General features: G+C 40.8%; 1 protein-coding gene across 3 annotated transcripts in view; it reads left to right on the forward strand.

Annotated features, from left to right (window-relative positions):
* LOC122564410 (catenin delta-2-like) overlaps positions 1-13,926 on the forward strand; it is a 1,204,994-nt gene that overhangs the window by 557,142 nt on the left and 633,926 nt on the right. The gene's annotated exons all lie outside the window — the stretch shown is intronic.

Below are 13,926 nucleotides of genomic sequence, written 5' to 3' on the forward strand. Positions count from 1 at the left end.
CTTTCAATTTCCACTGTTACATTTATTATGCATCGTCACAGTATCCTACCTGAATGGACTCTCTTCCATTCTCTTAGCTTACCTCCCGATCGCATCTGCTCTAATGATGAGGCATATAGCGGGAGGTACCGGGGGAAAGGCGGTGCGTTATGCTCAGGAAAGTTTTGTTTTGGCAGTGAAGATTCCTGGCACCGTCAATGACAGGGCTCTCAGCAGGACCTTTACTTAAAACGATGAAAGGTTCACTGTTGTACTGAACTGAAAACCCAGTAGTCCTTGCATCTGCAAGTTCGTAAGGAAGCATAATCATCAGCCACAGGGTGGAATATAGGAGGAAGGAAGTATTGTTGCAGACTCTAAAGAAAGATATGGTTAGTCCACAGTCTGCGCGGGTCCAATCGCTACAAAATCGGCAGGGAACAATTGCACTGCAGAGATTGCAGAGAGGTTTCACGGGATGTTCCCTGAAGTGAGAGGTCTCAGCAAAAAGTTAACTTTTGTTTGGGGTCTGTGGAGCAGAAGAGGCTAAGGGGGCAATTGATGCAGACATAATGGTGAGTGATATAGACTGGGCCGATTGTGATAAATACTTCCGCGATGTAGGCATGTCTTAGACCAATTGAATTAAGGTTAAAGTGAAAAATGAAGCATTTCGCGAGGATCTGATGGAAAAGCAAATTACCCAGGGGATGGGTCAAATATGGAACATGTTGCCTGAGAGGGTAGCTTATCTCTCCACGCTTCAGGCTCTCTGCCTTTATTCCTGATGAAGGGCTTTTGCCCGAAACGTCGATTTTGCCTGTCCTCGGATGCTGCCTGAATTGCTGTGCTCTTCCAGCACCACTGATCCAGAACCTAGTATATTTCAAACCCAGCTCTGCATCATTTTGAATTCTGCCATCCTGGTCTGCAGTAATCACCTGGGTCAATGCAGCATCCACAATGAAGAGGTCTGCACAGCCATTTTGCAAGCGAGTCAATGTCCTTCCGAGCTCCATCATTTTCTGTCTGCTACTTCATGCCACTTCATCTCTGCAATTGCGTCCACCTTTCACCTTTCCTCTTTTCCCACAAAATAGAAACCTTTCCTGCTCCTTGTGCTTCTTACTCACTTACTCAGGAAACCTATCAATTTTGCAGACTGAAGGTAGAGGAATTCCCTGAATGACCACAGTCCCCCTTAGCTGGTCTAAGGACTGTTCCCCTTAGCTGTTTGATTGAAGTACCTGTAGTATGTGAGTTTGTCATGTAAGCGGCTGACACATGGTGTAGGTGTATCATTGACATAGAATGGTGTCATACACTGGCATGTTCACTCTCTTGACTGTTCATTGCTGGCAAATGTGAGCTTCCTGGCTTTCTGAATGAGTTAAAAATACAAACCAAGGCTAGGTAGAGATTATATGTGAGCATCTAATTAAGTACAAAGTGAGTGAGCACTAAGAAAGCAAGCTAAGAGTTGTATCCTGTGCTCATGCACGAGATGGGTCCCTGTCCCTGTTCGCAAAACAACCTGGTAACAGCATTACAATGTAAAATGTCGGTGATCTCCCAAGTGCAGTATTCAAGTGCTGAAGTGTACTTTAGTTAGTCAGAGATATGCCATGATGATGTGGTCAGGATGGTGCTGCTAACCGTCAGTGGAGAATGCAGTCAGTTGCAATGTATGGAGCATACCACGAAATTTTGGGAAAAGCTGGTCAAGGTAGGTGTCCTGAGAAGATGCTGGAGAGCTTTAGAATGCAACTTTTAAAAAGTTCTGGGATTTACATATGAAAGAACTGAAACCAACATGTCCATACTGAAAGATGGATAACAAACAATCCAGGTCTTTTTCAATATATAATTTCAATATATAATTATGTCACAACAGAAAGTTAGAGCTAGCACTTATATCACACTGTAAACTTTTGCTATAAATTCTGTGTCTTACGATCTTATACTGTATACAACTGATGAAGGAGCAGCGCTCCGAAAGCTGGTGTGCTTCCAAATAAACCTGTTGGACTGTAACCTGGTGTCGCGTGATATCTAATTTTATAATCACCAGGTTACCGGCTCAACATTCAAATGGAGAATTGGCGCTATCTAGTTTCTCTCCACTATCTGAGTAGATAGTAGACAGCATATTAATGAGACAAGATTCATTTCTCATTCATTCATTGAATGGCCAGCATTTGACAACCATCCCTAATTGGCCTGCGGGCAGTTCAAAGTCAATCACATTGCAGTGAGTCTGCGGTGGGCAGCAGATTTCCTTCTCTAAAGGACATTAATAAACCAGATGGGCTTTTCCTACAGTCATCAATGGTTTCATGGTTATAATTAGACTCTTATATCCAGATGATCATTGAATTCAAATTCCACTATCTGTCATGGTGAGATTCTAAACCAGGTCCCCAGATCATTACCTGGGTCTCTAGATTAATAATTGAGCCACGATACCACTCAACCATTATCTAAAATATTAAATGTTAATGTATGCAAGGTCTGCTTTAATGTGAATTTCATTAACGCGAATTGGCTTTAACGTGATGGAAGAATTTAAACCATTATTTGTGGAATGCAAACTTTCTTTACCTATATTGGCTATAGTGTGATTCTAGCTGGAAATGTGTTGCTGGAAAAGCGCAGCAGGTCAGGCAGCATCCAGGGAACAGGAGAATCGACGTTTCGGGCATAAGCCCGAAACGTCGATTCTCCTGTTCCCTGGATGCTGCCTGACCTGCTGCGCTTTTCCAGCAACACATTTCCAGCTCTGATCTCCAGCATCTGCAGACCTCACTTTCTCCTATAGTGTGATTCTAGGCCCATTAGTTCAAATGGTGTGGCTGTTGCGCAATTTTCTTGTAACATGAGATTACACAAGAATGGAACTCTCACGTTATATCAGAACTGACTGTAGACTCTTCACCACTCACTACTGATACTTTTATCTAGCCTCAAGTTGAAAATCAGACTTCTTTTCCTGTGCATGTATTGAGAATATATATTTTTCAGTCTCATCATATTTGCTGCTATTGTTTATATCATTCAGAAGCTTGGGGAATACAACTCTTGCTTTCTATCACTTTTGTTTACTTTCCCCGATTGCAGGTTTTGTTTCCATGTCTTTATTTCTCTTTTTTCATGAAATTTGACTCTCACTCACTGCTTTCCTTCTGTATGCCTCCACTTTCCAATTTGTCGTTTGCTGGATTTTTGATTTTGTCTTGCTGATCCAATCAGATGGAGGTTTTTACACCAGTTCCAGGTGCTTACACCACAATTTGATTGGAATGAGAGGGAATTTTTGTGGGGGGGGTGGGGGGTGGAATATTGGCCCATCCTCCCCATGTATGTCTTGTGTTCTGCCTTTTTTGTGGTTGCCCATAATACTCAAGCAATAGACCTCTGCCTCTGTTTCCTCTTGGAAACTAGCCGCCCCTGAACTCTGCAGAAAGGAATATCAGAAAATTAGTATCGAAACAGTCCAAGTGATGACTAACTCCTTACTTTTCCAAAATAAAGCTTTACCACAAGATGAAGCCTCTATACATTCTCCCCGGGTGCTCTGGTTTCCTCCCACAGTCCAAAGATGGGCAGGTTAGGGTTAATTGGCCATGCTAAATTGCCCATAGTATTAGGCGCATTAGTCAGAGGGAAATGAGTCTGGGTGGGTTACTCTTCAGAGGGTCGTTGTGGACTAGTAGGGCCGAAGGGCCTGTTTCCATACTGTAGGGAATCTAATCTAATTTAATCTATAGAAATTCACTTGAATGTGACCATCTTTCATTTTAGGTTAGCTGCAGTTTTTTACATTAGTTTATTACAATTTATTATTTATTTACCATTGATTTATTATTAAAACAACTCTTTTCAATACAATTAATGCCCCAATCATATTCAGTACAAATGCATTTTGCAGAATTAGTATTAACAAAAGTATTTCACACTTGAGTGCAGTTCAGTCACTTTGAGCTGTTTGTGATCAGGACTCATACGTGTTAAGGAGTGGAAAACAAAAAGGAAATCTAGTGATGAACAAAGACTGAGAAAGCTGCAGTTAATGTTACTTCTGAAAGTATTTCCCTTTTGTGCTCTCATTGTTTTTGTTGGATGAATGAACAGCTAGAAGTACCCCTTTGGGACTGATTTGTAAGATTGAAGAAATGGGCCACATTTTTAATCAAACAAAAGGAAAATATAGTGCTAGTCTTAAGGAAACAAGGAGTTGCTTACATTTTTTAGGAGTTGTTTATATTATGCCTGTCCTTTCTCCTTGCTTCGAGATGTACTGAATCTATGTATGCCTGTGTTTCTCCCATTTGCCTTCTGTAATTCTATATGATTACTGTTCTTCTGTGAGATTCCACAAGATATTTTTGGAAGGAAAAGATCTGTCATAATTCATCGATCTGTAAAGACCCTTCAATACACTCTTCAAAGCTGCATTTATTTATGTAAACCCTCAACTTCTTTCTTGGAGGAGCAAGACAATCAGTCAATGAGCTTGGACAACTGTATGTGTAAACCTTGTGACTTTCATTTGTCTGTCTACTACACTTATCGCTATTAGTGGGACTGTCTGTTTCACTTATGATCTCAAACTTTGAGGCTGCACCAACCACTTATAATGTTTCACCATTCTGTTTGAACCAGGGTTGAGCTGTTCACCAAATATTCCCTCTAGCATCGAAACCACTACTTCCACTCTCACAGTATAGCCTATCCCGACCAATGTGTCATCTCAACTGCTGCTGAAACAGTCAACCACGCTTTGTTACATTTCAGTCCATCTACCGCAATGCTCTCTTGGATGACTCACAACATTGCCCTCTTCACAAACTGAAATTTAACCCAAAACCCTTTGCTTAAGGAGATAGGGATTGTGGGAGTGTGGAAGAGATCATTTTGGATGGGAATCAGTATGGGGTTAGAGATCAGTAGAGAAGAGATATTGAGCAAAGGGGGATATAACAAAGAAATTGGGGTAGAAAATAAGGGAGCAGAGTGAACAGTTATGGAGGCATGCCCAGAGAGATTGTTTGGAGAGGGGAGTCTGAAAGATAGCTTCAAGGTGGTGTTACCTGAGAGACTGTTATAGGGCAAAAAACAGAAATTGCTAGAAAAGCTCAGTAGGTCTCACAGCATCTGTGGAGAGAAAGCAGAGTTAATGTTTCAGGTCCAGTGACTGTTTTACAGGATTGCTCATACATTGGAAATGGTTGATATATGTGCTCAAGATGGAGTGTGGGGGATAAGTAATCAATAGGTGAAGGTGGAATCCAGGGAGTGGGTTAAGCAGACAAAGGAATGGGTAAAGGTCATCCTGGGAGAATGAATAGTTGCTCATGGGGACGATTAGTATCTGACAATGGATTATTTGTGGTAGCAGCCCGTGTGATGACTGTTCTGGGCGTTATATTTGGGGAATGTCAAAGAGATCAACTGATGGGAGCATTGGAGGTATGGAAAGGGTTTATGTGGGTACAACAAGGAGCATTGAGAAAAGGATTGGCTGGGCTTGGAAGTGAGAGTGGCAATCAGGAAGGAGGTAGGGCACCTGCCAAAGGTTGGTCTCATTGAGGACAGTACAACAAGTCAGCTTCTTCATGGCATGTTAAACAATACTGGAAAGGCTCTTAACTTGATAGCAGTCATTTTTGGTTCCATTCTGCTGCTGGGTTTTAAGAGCCTGGGAAACCTAGCCTTCAGGCGATAAATCTGGAGCACAGATTTTTAAATCTTTACACATTACCTGTTCAACATGTTCAGATTTCAAAGGAATTCCAGATATAATAGCAAGTCATTTGACACCCTATTACAGACCACAATGATACACTAACAGAAGGTTGAGGGGAGCTAATTAGCCAGTCTTTTCCAATCTCAGTGGAATAGATGTACCCACTTTAGTTCACAATTCTAGAAAACAGTGAAAGAAAATCCTGCATTTGAATTCACTTTGAGGTTTGGAGTGTGGCCATTTTCAGCTCCTCCTTGTGTTGGCCATCCAAACCTATCTGTTGAATCAGCAATTTGCCCTTTTCCTGATGCATCAGTTGAGACCACATGCGCTGTACAGAGTGACAGCTTAGTTTGAAACTCCTGTTTAATTTAAATCCAAATTCTGTCTTCATTGCTTTTTTTCTCTCCATTATTATTCAGGGAGAATCACTCGAATAGGCCAATGAAATATGTACGCTGAATTCTGCAACATTGTTGGAATAAAAAAACACTGTAAAAACTATTAAATGTGATCATTCCCAGAACTTTGGTAGGCTAGAGTCAGTGCAGATTTTTGGAGTGAAAGTTATTGGTTGTATATTAATACTAATTATGATTTCTATATTTAAATGAGCATTGATCATATATGATTAGATTCCCTACAGTGTAGAAACAGGCCCTTCAGCCCAAACCAACCCACCAAGACCCATTTCCCTCTGACTAATGCATCTAACATGATTGGCAATTTAGCACGGCCAATTCACCTGACCTGCACATCTTTGGACTGTGGGAGGAAACCGGAGCACCCGGAGAAAACCCATGCAGACACAGGGAGAGTGTGCAAACTCCACACAGACAGTCACCCAAGGCTGAAATTGAACCTGGGACCCTGGTGTTGTGAGGCAGCAGTGCTAACCACTGAGCCACCATGACACCCATGTTGGAATTTGTTTCTGCCTCATTACTTGGTAGTTTTATTTTATTTCCTCTTTGAAAAGCTTTGCTCAAAAATATCTTACAGAATCAGTAATATATCAAGAGGAACTTTCCCTGAAGGTGTATTATTAGGTTTTTGTTTTGAAATAATTTGTTTTTAGATCAGCCGTGTCTCAGTGGTGACGGTCTTACTTCAGAATCAAAAAGCTCATAAGTAAAAGATCCACTCCAGAGTTTTAAGTAGGTAATTTTGGTAGTGCACATTTGGAAGTGCCTTTTTTGAATTTAAAACAAAATTAAAGCACAATCTCCTTTCTCAGAGTTGGATAAAAAGATCCCAAGGTGCTATTTTGAAGAAGGTCAGATTTCTTTCTGGTGTTCTGGCCAATCTTATCCCTCAACCAACATTGTGAAAAGAAACCCAAAAATCATCTGGTTATGACCACGGTAACGTCTGTTGATATTTGCTGTGTATAAACTGAAGTACACATTTTCTACATTAAGACAATTACTGCAGTTCAGAGGTACTTCATTGCTGGAAAGCACTTTGGCATTTTCTGATCCTCTGAAATGCCCTATAAAAAATGTAAGTCTTATTTAATATTTATTTCCATTTCTGGAACTTCTCAGTTGAACCTTTGTTCAGCAATTGGCATGACAGGGGATGAGATGTTTCCATTAGAGAGTTGTTTCAATGTTCAATGGTCCACAATTTTAGAATTTTGGCAGACAGGGTAATGAGATTTGTTTAATTTATTTTTGAGATGGCAACATCCCAGTTGCCCTTGAGACTGAATCATGAGCCATTTTATTCACTGGCTGCCTTCCATGTAGTGAAGGTGTGCAACTCTGTGAACGTGGGAGTTCCAGGATTTTGACCCAGGAAAGGATTGGTTTCATCATTCTATGTCAGGATGTTGTGTGACTTGGAGGGGAATTTGTAGATGGATGGGTATTTACATCTGTCTGCTTCCTTTGTTCTTCCAGCTGAGAGACACTGTGGGTTTGGAAAATGCTATTGGAAGAACTTTTGATTCTTGTGGTTGATACTGCTGCCACTGAAAGGACTAAAAGCACAAACTGATGATTAGGGTTCGAATCAAGCAATTCCTTTATTTTGGATGGTATCGAATGAGTGTTTTCGGAGCCGCTCTCATTCAGGCAACTGGGATGTATCCCGTCCGATTCCTGATTTGTACTTTGTAGATGGTGAACAGGCTTTGGGAAGTTAGCAGTTAAATCACTCAATTCCTAGCTTCTGATGCAGTCAAATAAGGTCCGGTCTGGTTACGTCATTGGAATCCTCAGGATGTTGATGGTGGGGTTCAGCAATGGTACTGTCACGATGGTTAGATTCTGTCTTGCTGCAGATGGTCGTGATCTGACACTTGTGAGGCAGGAATGTGACTTTCTACCTGACAGACCAAGGAAATCTCTTCCTTCTTTTGACAATCTAATCTCATCAGTATTCTCAAAGGAGAGAAATATAGTCATGGAATGATTACACTGAGCTGTGTTGTGTCTCACCTTAGGGCTTTAGCAGTTGAAACGGACAAAAAAGCAGGAGGCAGTGAAGCATTCTTATATCTGCAATGTTTAGGAAATGGTTTATTTCCCCCCCAAAGAAACTAAACACCTGGGACTCAGCTGTACTTTATATGTATCAATTTTTTTTCAAATATATCTAAAACTCCTGTGCAGAACCATGTAGAGTTTAAACATGTCTCCTTTGTTGACCTGTGCAGAAAGATGAAGAATTATTAGGTTGTGGAAGGGGATGCAAGCAGGCAGGAAGATTGTTTGACATCAATTGATAAGATTACACTTTAAAACAATGAATGAAAAGACTTGCTAATATTTAGTGTCAATAATGCTATTACATCATAAACTATAAAGTGGTAAAAAGAAATTGAATTCTCAGAACAAATTCAGCGTGAGGTACTGTGAATGGAGTGGACATTACCTACTTTGGAAATCTCAGAGCCACACTGTGGAAAAGGACGGATTATTTTGTTTTGCTGACACAAACTCACGAAAAGTTTTCTTGGAATCAGAAGTTTTTTTTACTGTTTACTCATTGAGATAATTACTTCGAAAAATATTTAAGATAATCCCTGAAAATAGTCAAATCCAAACCCATTATCTGTCTACTTTTGACAGCATACTGCTGAGCAGAAATTATCAAGAGCAGTATAGATTGACATGCAACCATGCCAAAGAAGTTGTGATGCAGATTGCTGTAGCTTTGGCAATAACATTTCTCCTTTGTGCTACCTGCCAACTTTTATGTCCAAATATTAGTTCCACTCACTATTATTTCAATGACTTTTACCTTGAGGCAAAAACCCATAGAAGATCCCAACAGACTCTGTACTTATGTATCTGAGTGACACAGCCTGCTTGTCCAACTTGAATTATCTGGAGGGTGCTTTTTGTGATGTTTAACTTCATGGTCATTAAGTAATAGGTGAAGATGCTACACAATACACAGGAACAATGTGGAATGAAACACGGATCACAATCTTCTGCTCTCACTGATGGAGAGCTTGGAGGCAGTGCAATAGTTTCCCTCAGTCCTGCTGCCTTCCAGTCTCCACTAGAAATACATTCTGAAACAGAAGGCTCATGGTGGGACTTCCCGCCCACCACTGATTGCAAACCTTGTCATAGAGATGTACAGCATGGACACAGACACTTTGGGCCAACTCATCCACGCTAACCAGATATCCCAACCTAATCTAGTGCCATTTGCCAGCACTTTGGCCATATCCCTCAAAACCTTCCTATTCATATACCCATCCAGATTCCTTTTAAATGTTATAATTGTACATGACTCCACTACTTCTCTGGTATCTCATGCCAGACATGCACCACCCTCTGCATGAAAAAGTTGCCCCTTAGGTCCTTTTTATATCTTTTCCCTCTCACCCTCAACCTATTCCCTCTAGTTCTGGACTCCCCCACCCCAGGGAAAAAGACCTTGTCTATTTACCCTATCCATGCCCCTCATGATTTTATAAACCTCTATAAGGTCACCCCCTCAGCCTCCGATGCTCCAGGAAAAACAGCCCCAGCCTATTCAACCTCTCCCTGTAGTTCAGATCCTCCAACTCTGGCAACATCCTTGTCAATCTTATCTGAACCCTTTCACGTTTCACAACATCTTTCCGATAGGAAGGTGACTAGAATTGCACACAATATTCCAAAAATGGCCTAACCAATATCTTGTACAGCCGCAACATAACCTCCCAATTCCTATATTCAATTCTCTGACCAATAAAGGAAAGCATACCAAATGCCTTCTTCACTATCCTATCGAGCTGAGATTCTACTTTCACGGAAATATGAACCTGCACTCCAAGGCCTGTTTGTCCAGCAACACTCCCCAGGACCTTCCCATTATGTGTATAAGTCCTGCTCTGATTTGCTTTTTCCAAAATGCAGCACCTCGCATTAATCTGAATTAAACTCCATCTGCCTCTCCTCGGCCCATTGGCCATCTGATCAAGATCCCTTTGTACTCTGAGGTAACTTCACTGTCCACTACATCACCAGTTTTGGTGTAATCTGCAAACTTACTAACTATACCTCCTATGCTCATATTCAAATCATTTATATAAATGATGAAAAGTAATGGACTCAGCACTGATTCTTGTGGCACTGCACTGGTCACAGGTCTCCAGTCTGAAAAGCAACCTACCATCACCACCCTGTCTTCTACCTTTGAGCCAGTTCTGTATCGAAATGGCACGTTCTCCCTGTATTCCATGAGATCTAACCTTGCTAACCAATCTCCCATGTAGAACCTTGTTGAATGCCTTACTGAAGTCCATATAGATCACGTCTACTGCTCTGCCCTCATCAATCCTCTTTGTTACTTCTTCAAAATTCTCAATCAAGTTGTCCTGCCCTTGCTTGGATTAATCTGGCTGATGATAGACCTGTCACCAGGCTGCAGTCATGAAAGGTGTAACTGTGCAGGGCACTTGTCATATTCAAAGGGGTGAGGTTCCCTCATTAAAAGCACTGGATATCTGGAAGTGGGGCAAGGGGTGACCCAGTGAGAGCCATTGACCTGCCCCTGCTACCGATACAGCAACTTCAAACATTGCAATAGACATTGTCAAAGCACAGAGTATAGAGATAGGACACAGGGCACAAAGCAACAGCATATATGGTAAAAAGGTGTTGGATTGAGGGAGCACAGAAACAGGTCATAAGGTATATGTTACTGATGGGTCACGAAATACAGACTGTACAATTATGGGACTCAGTGCAGTGATTAGTGTGTTATGTCTTATGGTCAGAATTTCAGTACAATATACCTTTAAGAGACGTGCTAATGATATCAGCACTTTAGATTAGCATGTGGCCTGAGGGTATGGAGGTTTCAGATGACATCTCAACTGGAATCACTTGAAACATGACATGCAACTAGAAGAATGTTCTTTGTCAATGGTAAAAGGCAATCTGGAATTCTTACAACCATCATATGTCCTAAAAAGACAGGTTGACACACCCTAAATGATAAAATTTTCATGGGAGTTAGTGCCTACGCATTACTGCTACGCATCCTGATAAACATGTACCTCAACATGCAGTGGTCTTTGATCCAGCCGACAAGAGACCATCTCATAGCATCTAATGGATCACTAATACTGTGCAATGGCAGAATCACACTGCAGTGCCAATACACAATCTCAGTTTGACTTCTGAAATTTTCTAGTTGGTAGATACTTACAGTCCAGCAGTGGCAGGGCTGTCACTATGCACAGAGCTCAGTATAGTCACAATTCATGAGATTCAAACTTCACCCCTTGTGGTAGAACGGGCCACATAACACACAATTGAATCTGCCAACGATCTCCACGTATATGGTTTTAAAGGGAGATGTAAGCCAAGTACCAGGAAGATTACACCTGACCTGATGAAAAGATTGCCCAACTCAGAAAAGCCAAGATCTTCTCCTGGATTTACATGTTGATGCTCCAAACTAGGAAGTTGAAGAGATTTTCAGGGTTGATCTTTGACTGGGACTAATGTGAGCAGTTGTGCGGCAGAACTGTTGAGTAAGACCAACTACAAACATTGTTGAATGTCATTCTCCAGGGATAACCTGATAACATTAACAAAGTTCTTGTGACAAAATTGACATATAGCAAGTCATTTTTAAAGCCAATAAAATCCTAGTACCAAAAATATTATGTCTAGACATTATTCATGCTCATGTTAAACCAGGACACGTGGATATCAAACACACAAAACAGCTAGCATATGAAGCTGTGTACCAGCCAGGGATGAATCAGAATGTTTAGTGAATCAAGAATGCATGTGAAGCAGTTCAAACATAACTGCCCCAGCAGCAGAGGGGGCATCTATACTAATGCCTTGTTCTATCCAAACCTTGACAAAAGTAGCAATAGGTTTATTTTAAGTGCATGGAGAAGATTAGAGTCTTGTGATAGATTACTTTTCCAAATTTCTTCCTGCTCAATCTCACAACAACACAAGGAGGACAACTACTGCTGACATAAACAGAACTATTTTCAGTTTATTCAGTATCTCAGAGCAGTTAGTGTCTGACAATGTATGCTGGCAAACTGTTTCAAGGTGAGTACTAAGTGGGGAATGACCCGTATTGTGTTATCACCCCGCTATCTATTCAAGCAGTACAACAGAGCATATGATACATACTATTAAATCAATGATCCCAACTTACAAGAAATAAACAAGATTTTCATACTGTGTTGCTGCAGTTTCATTCATTACCAAAGGAGAATGGATTACCATCCTTAACACAACTTAAAGTATGTGCAAACAACTTTGCCCAGGAACCCATTGTGGAACCATTCTGTGATACGGGTATTCTCCTTCAAAGATGAAAGAAAATAAATGCAATATTTGTAAAAAATGAATAAAAGAGATCAATACATGTCAAGGAAGCAGGTACAAAGCAGAACTACCAAAACTGCACTGGACAGAGAGTGAGTTAAAAATCCAAACATAAGACTTTGATAGCAGTTAGGGTGTCTAGATTACACAACAGGCCAGATCCTATAAAGTAATTACTGCTCATAATGCTACATCACAAAGGAACAGAAACGAGCTCAGAACAATGTATGACACACAAATTATTCATGAAGAGAGTGAGAAAGAATACTTCACTTTTATACTGTTGTTGAGTGACAGGAACCAGCAACAAAACAAGTAAGTTGTCAAACATGTGCAACAGAGAATATCACAAACCTCTCCAAATAGGGATATGATCACCAACTCTGTACGAGCTGACAGACAATCAAAAAATTACTTTGAAAATTGAATTGTTAATCTTGTAAACTCTGCTTTATCTGTTTGAATAATTATCAACTTTTGAACACTTGTTTATTTTGGACAAGTTTTATTCATGGAAAAAGGGAACTGTTGTGTTATATTTGTTAGGGTCTTAAAGGGAGATGCTCATGACATCATCACTGTACGTGAGCTGAACTAAAGTTTCGGATACCATGATAACTGGGATCACTTAAAACAGAACATACTGTCTGAATTATGCTTCTGTTTGTAACCTAAATAGAAACACAGAACATAGGAGCGGGAGTAGGCAATTCAAATCCTTGAGCCTGCTCTGCCATTCAATATAACTATGGCTGAATATCAAGCTCAATACCCTAACACTACCCTCCCCCTCCCACACCATCCTTTCATTCCTTTAGCCACCTTTTTGATGATAACATGTAATGTCTTGGCCTCAACCACTTTCTGTGCTAGTGATTTCCATGGACTCACGACTTTCTAATGATCTCAGCCCTAAATAGTTGACACCTTATCCTTAAACCTTGGCACAGATTGTGGACACCCATCAGGATCATCCTTCCTGCATCCAACCCTTCCTAATCCTGTTAGAATTTTACAGGTTTCTCTGTGACCTGCCCTCATTCTTCTAAACTCCAGTGAATACAATCCTTAGCCATCACAGGAATCAGTGTGATATACCTTCGCTGTACCCCATCGATCGCAAGAATATCCTTCCTCAAATAAGGAGACCCAAAACTGCACACAGTACTGAGGAGTGGTATCACTAAGGGCCTCTATAATTGCAGTAAGACATCCTTGTTGTTATCCTTGAATCCTCTCAATATGAAAGCCAGCATGCAGTTTGCTTTCTTTACTGACAATCCTGATGAAGGTCTTATGCCCGAAATGTCGAATCTCCTGCTCCTCAATCACTGCCTAACCTGTGCTTTATCAACACCACATTTTAATCAACTCTTCTTTGTACGTGCATGC

The sequence above is a fragment of the Chiloscyllium plagiosum genome, chromosome 29 (genome assembly GCF_004010195.1).
Source record: "Chiloscyllium plagiosum isolate BGI_BamShark_2017 chromosome 29, ASM401019v2, whole genome shotgun sequence".
In the NCBI taxonomy this organism is placed as follows: domain Eukaryota; kingdom Metazoa; phylum Chordata; class Chondrichthyes; order Orectolobiformes; family Hemiscylliidae; genus Chiloscyllium; species Chiloscyllium plagiosum.